Here is a 9,332-nt window from a genome sequence, read left to right as displayed (position 1 = left end):
CTACACAATAGTTTGAGGAAATTCAGTATCTCAATATATTTAATATAGGCATGGTAGAACCTTTTTTCATTCATACATTTTCAATCTTTCTATATTATTATATTTAAAGTGTGTTCCCTATAATGAAAGATAGTAAAGTCTTGTTTGCTTATACATTCTGAAAATATTTATCTTTTAAATGGGCACTTATATTTGATGTAATTAATAATACAGCTGGATCTTAAGTTTTGCATCATGTTATTGATTTGTATGTGCCTCATTTGTTCTTGGTTCATTAATCCCTATACTTAACATTTTATATCAAGCAAATTTTGTAATTCAATTGTATTTTCTCAATTTTTTGTTGTACCTTTTGGTATCATTTATTTCATTGATTACACTAAAATGAAATAATTTTTAATAGTGTATATATTAAAATATTGGAAAGATCAGGATCTTATACCTACCTTTCCTACCATTTGGATATTTTAATTATCCATTTGACCTCAACAGATGGTATAAGCACCACAAGATATTCCTGTTCTTTAGGTCTTTGATGTATTCTCACATAGTTAACTTTACTGGAGTGTTCATTCCTGTTTACACCTTTGTGATTCAATAACAGATTGTCTTCTTTGAATGGAAAACAGCCTTTGAGGCTCTTGTAGTTTATGGTTCCCTGACAATGTATTCTCTCAGTTTTTGATAGTTTGTTTCCATCTGCAGGCAGCTGTAGGGGGTGGGGAGGGCTGGCTAGTGCAACCAGTGCACAGCCTGGGATGCTGGCTTGCTCTCTCTTGCCTTACCTCCCAGAAACATGTCCAGTGACTCCCCTCTTCCTGCACACACTAGAAAGCACAGCCACCACCCAACTCCCCTTAGCGTTCATTCTTCACAGATTCCAACTGTCACCTGTATTGGCTTTCTAGGAATGAAGGTGCACCACGCCAGAGTCTGAGTGATGTTTTTGAGTCCAAGCTACCCCAAACCCACCCAGCTGCATTGGATGCTCAACTACCCTGAAATGTCAATGCCATAACTCTATGTGGCTGGTTGGGTGGTAGGACATTTTCCTGACTGGGCAAAATCTCGAGAGAGCCAGGGTGTGAGGGAACATTAAGGAGGGCAATGTGGCTGGGGCCAGTGCTACAGTGCGTGATCCTCAGGTCCTACCACTACCCTCCAGCCCTCCCGGGTTCACTGGACCTGCGTGGTCCTTGCCCGCAGCAGGATGCATGCTTCAAGGAGCCCAGCATGCCTGGTGCTGTCAACTACAGACAGAGCCTGCTAGAGGCTCTGTAGTGTGGTGTTTGCAGGTGGGCGTCAGAGATGTCCCTGGCCCTGGAAGGAGTGAAATTGCCCATAGGCAAAATGGGCCGGAACCCCAACAGACCCATGATCCTCTTGCAGTGGTGGAAGAAATTGGGGTTGTGTTTGTTGAAAAGAAAATGCCCCTGGGGTTTGGGGCCTGGGTCTTCCCTCATACCCTCACAGATGATCTGGTACTTGACTTGAATCTTTTTCTAAAGTTGCCAGTCCCAGAAGCTCCTCTTCCTGGCCTGGCATGGTGATGTCATTCTGCTGTCAGTCAGCCTTCCTGTGATATCAGACGTATCTGGAGAGCCACTAGCATGTCACAGCAGGCACTGAGCAGGACCCTTGGTGACCAAGGCCCAGAAGGAACAGCAAGGAAGAGAAAGCAAGAGCAATCTCCTACAGAGCCTGGAATCTCCAAGCCTTTGAATCCAAAATTGATGGATGGCAGCTTTTCCACTTTGAATGACCTAGTTGTCATATGCATTGTTATCACTTCACAGGAACATAGTTAACACAGGCATTTCATTGAGAATAATCAAAACCAGGGTAGCTAGATTTTGAGAGGAAGTGGATGTAGGGATGTCCAATGGAAGTGACTTTCTAGAAACTCATCTCAGTGTCATGATTCCTAACGGGAATTTCAGAATAATGGACCATCAGGAGGGCCAAATATTTGGTGAGGCTTTTTATTATTTTTTTATACTACATATGGAACCCAGGGGCACTTATCCACTGAGCCATATCCTTTGCCAATAGTATATTTATATTTACAGATAGGGTCTGGCTAAATAGCATAGGCCTTACTAATTTGCTGAAGCTGGCTTTGAACTCCAGATCCTCCTGCCTCAGCATCCCAGTCCCTCAGATGACAGGTGAGAACCTCCAATACATCTAGGTTTTTCCTTTTGGGCAAATTTTTGCTGGTTAGTGTTATAGTTAGGAAATGTCCTGGAGGAGGGAGAATGGGTCATAAATGATTTGTTAGTTGTTCTAAAGAGCTGGGGGGTCAGGGTTTGAATTATGCCAATAGTTTTCTTAAATGGTAATGACCTAAAAATTTAATTTTTCCAAGATGTCTCTGCCTCTCCTGTGGGTCCATGTAGCCATGGATCACTCACTCAGGCTTTTCTATGGTCAGAGTTTATGCACAAACCCTTTCTTGCTCGCAAAACCTGGAATAACTCTTTCTATAATGACACTCCAGTACTGTGGGTCCACAGGTAACTAAAGCTTCTGAAAGTATTGCTTTCAAATAAGAAAGTCTAAATTCTAGGACATTCAAAGTGGAAAAGCTGTCATCCATCAACTTTGATTAAAAGCTTTGAATTCAATTGTTTTTTTTCTATGGATGGTTGCTCTGCAAAGCTCTCCATAGAAGTCAGACTGAAAGAAGATCCAGTCATCTGCCATACTGACCCTCTTCAGATATTCCAGATCACTAATACTTTTCAACCTTTTATCTTCTGTTAAATAACATCAATATAATGTGGTTAGAAAAGTATCAGGTTTCAAATGAAAGCATGCTTATGAGTATTGTTTTCGGCAGGAAGCTGAGTAGGAGTCCTCAGGGCTTCCTCAGTGACCTTGCCTTTTTGATAGTAAGCAGCATCCCTGGGGGTTGTCAACTATGAATGACTGTTAGGTAAAAGCATTCACATGAAAAAGCTGATGTGAGGTATTAATCAGCCTATTCTTGAAGAAGAAAGAATGCTCACAAGCAGTTAATGGCATGAAATTCAAAGGAGCACTTGCATAAATCTTTAGGCTGTAGTAGCCTTCTGTAGTAGGCTCCCTGGATGTTTGAAAATTAAGTGTCCGGGTACAAGATGGCAGGGTGGAAGTCAACCTCCACACCAGCTGAGCAACCTAGAGGTGATGACAAAAGAGAGCTGCTCCTTGGCACTGCATTTCGTCCCTCTGTTCTCTTTTACATTTGGAAAATTTGATGTTTCTTTGAGGAAATGAGGGAAGAGGTAGTGAATAAATATCTTAGTTTCTTCTGATGTGACTCAGGAGCCCTAGCAGGAATTTAAAAGGCTGGCTTATGTGTATCAGTGTACATTCAGTCACAACTCTTATGAAATGTTTTCATACTCTTTTGTGCATTTGGTGGATGTTTTTTTTCAGTTATACAGGATAGAGTTGTGTGTAGGAGGCTATTATCTCTTCTTATAAATATTTCTGTGGAAATTGATGATTAGTCTTCTTAGGTTAAGGCATCAAACATGAATACATGTTTGGAACAATCCTCATTTAAGCTAACTAAATCACAGGCATTAGGGATGTGAAATTTTATAATGGCTAAAAAACAATTTAAGAAGATGAAGGATGTTGTATTTTACAAATGATTTAGGACATATTTTTGGTGGGTCAAAAACTAGCATAGCATACTTGTGGCTTAATAAAACTTTTCTGGTTTTCAAATTCAGGTTTGATCCATTTAAGGTCTACATTTATGTATATTTGTAGGGTTTTATGGTGTTTATTTACTTGGAGAGATATCATGCAGTGATGTCTTTCAAAATTGGAATTTGTGTTAATTCAGATACTTGGATGATGGTGATGTTGTGTAATGAAAACCTTCACTCTTAGGCCTCATGACAGAAAAGCAAAATCAGCACGTGTCATCTGCTGTACACTGCAAGCAAAGGGAAATAGCTCAGAAGCTGTAAGTGCATTTAGGTCCCTTGGAAGTTGAATACTGTCAGTTCTTATCTTTGCTTAACTACTCCTCTCCCCATTAGTTCTTATTTATGGTATTTTGAAGCTGGTTAATTTACTGGTGTTTTTCAGGAGACCATTAACATTAATACAATTTCTTTTGGTGTCTATGAAAAGAATTTAGTTTTTCATTTCTAACTCCTTTCTGGTTTTAGAGCTCCACAGAAAAGTCTTTAGCTCTTCCCCTTTTAAATATTCAGCTTTAGAATCTTTGTATATTTCCTCTCCTTGAGTGCTGTGCATGTGTAAAATTGACAAGAAGCATTGGATGAGTGTGTTTATCAAGTGAATTACAGGCACTTATTTCATTCATCACACAAACCTTTTTGAAGCATCTTTGTGCCAGGGGCTGTGACATTCACATAAAATGTTTCCTCCAGACACTTCTGCAAGTAACTTTGGCATTGTTGCACTGTTCCTTGTGTCTGAGAGGCTAGAGGTAGGCCAAGAGGATGAACCATTATATTAATCCAGATTGGCCAAATATTTCTGCATCTAAATGTCAGTTTAAGGGATCCTTATAAATTCAGGCAAAAAGAGCTTCTGAATGGGGCCTGGATGCAGGGCAACAGCAGCAGCAGCAGCAGTGAGGCCTGGCTGGTGCGAGGATGCACACTGATGATGCTCCCTTGCTAGCTTGCTCCTTCCCTCCCTCACAAATGCTGAGTGACTCACTTCCATGGGCCCTCACTATAAAGCACAGCCACCACCCACCTCCCCTCAGTTTTTATTCTCCACAGATTCAAGCTATCAATGCTAGTGGCTTTCTATGAATGGAGGAGCAACCCGCCATAGTTTAGGTGAAGTTTTCCACAAAACATCCCACAACCCCCTGAGCTGTATTGGATGTGCCACCGCCCTCAGCTGTCCACAACCATCGGTCCTTGTGGCTGATGGGGATGCAGGGCAGTTTGCTAACTGGGCAAAATGCTGGGAGAGCCAGGGATGGAGAAGCAGGTTGGGAGGGGAATGTGGCTGGTGCTGGTGCTATACTGTGTGATCTTAGCATTCTCTTGCTGCCTTTCTTCTCTCCCCAGGGAAACTGGCTCTTTGGGGTTTATTGCGGGCAGTAGGATGCAGGTGTCAAAGCACCCAGCATGCCTAACGCAGAGAACAGTGTACTGCGCCTCCTCGCGGCCTTAAATGGTGTTGCTGGCAAGCGGGCAATAGCGGGGACCAGGCCCTGGAATGAATGGGATCACCCATAGATCAGATGGGCCTCGCCCCCAGCAGACCCATGCTCTACTTCCAGTGTGAATAAGTGGGGATCATGTGTGTTGTCCCTTGGGCTTCCATCTTATCATGACAGCTGAGTTGAGGCTTCTATCTTCCTCTGATTCAGCCAGGACTGGAAGCTCCTCTGCTTTCCCACGCATGGTGACGTTATAGTACTACCAGTCTGGACTGTGACATCCGCAGATAGCTGGAGAGCAGCTTTGTTGTCATAGCAGACCATAAGCGGGACCCTTGGTACCCAAGGCCCAGGCCCAAAACACCCACAGGGGAGAGAAAGGAAGTGCAATCCCCTACAGGAGCTTGAAATCTTCAGGCCTTTGATGCAAAGTTGATGGATGCCAGCCATTTCAACTTTGAATGTCATACACCCAGGAGCATTGTTACCACAGTTCCTGCAGTGGTTTCCCAGAAGCATTGTTACCACAGCTTGGCATTTCATTGAGAAGATTAAAAAACAGAGAAACAAGATTTAGAGTGCAAGTGAATGTTGGAATGGAAGTAACTTTCTGGAAACTCATCTCAGTGCCATGATTCCCAATTGGAGTTGCAGACAACTGGATCATATGATGGGTGAAAATTAAATGAGTTTTTAAAAATATTATTAATATTATTTTGGTATGACATATTGAATCCAGGGACAACTATCCACTGAGCCATATGCCATGACATTGATATATTTATATTTACAGACAGGTTTACTTAGGGCCTCCCTAATTTGCTGAGGCTGGGTTTGAACTCCCTTCCAGATCCTCCCGCCTCAGCCTCCCCAATCCCTGAGAAGACAGGCCAGAACCACCACCATATCTGGGCCTTTCATTTTGGCCATATATCTGCTGGTTAGTATGTTTGCTAGGGAATGCCCAGGAGGAAGAAGGGTTTGTCATGAAAAAAAATATTTGTTGTTCTAGAGGGCTGGGGGTTAGGGTTTGAATTAACCCAACACTTTTAAGTCATAATGACCTGAAAATATATCCAGATGTCCCTGCCTCTCCCACTGCCCCAAGCCACCAGAGATCACTGAAGGTTTTGTATGATCAGAGTTCAGCCACAGCAATTTCATTGCTTTCCGAGACTGGGATGAATCTTTCTATAATGACACACCCCATGACTGTGGGTCTTGACAGGTAACTAATATATCTGGCAGTAGTGCTTTAAAATATGAAAGTATAAATTCTTCAGACAGTGATTGGTTTTGTATAGGGATGGTTTTCCTCTGTTTCCACAGAGGTAAGACTGGAAGGGATCTAGTCACCTGGCCTACTGAACCTCTTCAGATATTCCAGATTACCAGTGCTTTTCAACCTTTTCTCCTCTGTTGAATCACATCAACACAATGTGGTTGGGAAAGTTGAAGGCTTCAGATGGCAGCATCCCTAGGATCAGAGTTTTCAGCAGGAAGCTAGGGTAGGAATCCTCAGTGCTTCCTCAGGGAGCTTGACTTTTTTGAAAGTAGGCATCCCTGGGGGTCAGACAACTATCAGTAACTGATAGGTAACAGCATTCACATGACAGAGCTTATTTGGGAAGTTATTCAGCCTATTCTTGAAGAAATGATGTTAACAAGGAACACATGGTGTGAAATTCAAAGGATTACATGCACTAATATTTGGGTAGTCATAAGCTTCTGGTCCAGGCTCCTGGTTGTATGCAAATTAAGTGGCCTGTTAGAAGTTGGCAGGGTGAAATCAACCTCCATATCAGCTGGGAATCCTAGAGGTGATAACAAAATGGCACTTCCTTTTCTCCCTCTGTTCTGCTTAGCATTCGGAAGATGTGATGGTTCTTTGAGGAAATGAGGAAATAGGTGGTGAATAAATATCTTCATTTCTTCTAATTTGACTCTGGAGCAATAGCAGGTATTTCAAACCTGGCTTATGTGTATCATTACGCATCCAATCAGAACCCAGTGAAATCTGCAGGATGAACCAAATGGCCAGATATTTGTGCACCTTAAGGTCAGTTTAAGGGACTGTTGGAAACTCAGTCAAAGAGAGTTTCTGTCAAAGAGAGTTTCTGGGTTGGGCTCTGGTGCATGGTAGGAGCAGCTATGGTGGGGCCTGGCTGGTGTTGGGGGTGCACAGAACGGGTATGCTGGCTTGCTAGCTTGCTAGCTTGCTCCTTTATTCCTCACACATGCTCAGTGACTCACTCCTGTCCTCACTAGGGAGCATTGCCACCACTATGTACCCTTAGATTTCATTCTGCAGGTTTGAGCTCTCTCCTGTGTTGACTTTTTATGAATGGAGATGCGTCCCACTAGAGTTTGTGTGATGTTTTCAAGCTCAAACTTCCCATCACACACTGAGCTGCATTGGATGTGCCCTCAGAAATCTATAGCCACCACTCTGTGGTTGGTAGGGCCTTAGGCCAGTTCCCTGACCAGACAATACCTTGGATGAGCCATGGCCTGGAGGATCATAGCTGGAGGTCAATGCCACTGGGGCCAGTGCTATGCTGGGTGATCCTCATGTCCCTCCCATACCCCTCTGTCTCTCCCAGGTCCAGTGGACCTGTGGGGTCCCAATTGTCTGCAGCAGGATATGGGTATGGAAGTGTTCAGCATGCCTGATTTGGCCAATTGTGGACTGAGCCTCCTAGAAGCCCTGGAGGGTGTGCAGGCAGGCGGGCTTCAGTGGGATACTGGGTCTGGAAGGAGATGGTTCACCCATAGACTAGATGGGACATGCCACCATCAGACCCTCAATTCATTTCCGGTGGGAGAAGAAGTTTCAAGCTTTTCTTGAAAATAACATGCCCCTGGGGCTTGGTAACTTGGTTTCTCTTCATATCATCACAGTTGACCTGGTGCTTGTCAGGAATCTTTGTCTGAAGCAGCCAGAACCTGAAGCCTCTCTGGTTGCCTGGGAACAGTGATGTCACAATGCTGTCAGTCTGCCTGTCTGTGATATCAGGAGGTATCTGGAGAGTGGCTAGGATGTCACAGTGGGCACTAATCGGGACCCATGGCACACAAGACCCAGGAACACTCAATGTGGAGAGGAAGCAAGTGCAATTTCATATCAGAACATGGCATCTCCATGCTTTGAATCCAAAATTGCTCAATGTCAGCCTGTTTCACTTTGAATATTGTAGTTGTCATGTGCTTTGCCATCATTTTACAGGAGAATTGTTTATGCTGTTTGAGCAGAATCAAAACCAGGGTAGCATGATTTTGATTGGAAGTGAATGATGGGAAGTTCAATGGAAGTGACTTTCTTGAAGCCAATCTCAGAGTCATGATTCCAGAGGGGAATTGCAGTAAACAGGATCATCAGGAAAGCTGAAAATTTGGTAAGTCTTTTTTTTTTTTGGTAGCCCTTATTGAACCCAGTGCCATCTATCCACTGAGCCATATCTTCTTCCCTTTGTATATTTATATTTACAGACAGGGTTGAATAAGTGTTTAGGGTCTCACTAATTTGCTGAGGCTGGCTTTCAATTTGTGAACCTCCTTTTTCTGCTTTCTGAACCACTGGTAACACAGGAAACTGCCACCATTTCTGATATATTTTCTCATTTTAAAACAATAAGGTGTGTTAGATAGCTTCCTATTCCTATATTAAGTCTATAAAGAGGAAAACTTTAGTTTGGCTCAGAATGTTAGTGGTTTCACAGTCTATGGTTGGTAGGCCCTATTGGTTGTGGCCAGGTAGAACATCAGAGCTGGAGCTCCTGGTAGAAAAAGCTGCTCACCCAGTGGCATTGAAGAAACAAAGAAAAGGGATGCTTGTCTTGAATATTTGTCTGATTGTCCCAATCACCTTCAAGGGCATGCCCCAATGACCTACCTTCCTCTCCCAGGACCACCTCTTAAAGGTGCCACTGTTGTACCTCCACCCCACCCCATCCAGCCTAGGAAACTGAACCAAAATCACTCATGTGGATTTGGGGTGATGCAAAATACCACACAGACATGGAATAACTTTTTATATGAGCTTCAGGATGGTTTCCCTGGCTCCCGGCCTCAGGTTCCCACTAGGGGGGCAAGAGAAAATTATGAGAGGCTGATGAGAGAGAGGGGGAACACATTCTGGAGTTGGATTTTATTGGGGAATGCTGTGTCTTAAAACATTCTATCT

The sequence above is a fragment of the Spermophilus citellus genome (assembly GCF_964194105.1).
Source record: "Spermophilus citellus genome assembly, chromosome: 5".
Lineage (NCBI taxonomy): Eukaryota > Metazoa > Chordata > Mammalia > Rodentia > Sciuridae > Spermophilus > Spermophilus citellus.
This window is presented reverse-complemented; position numbering follows the sequence as displayed.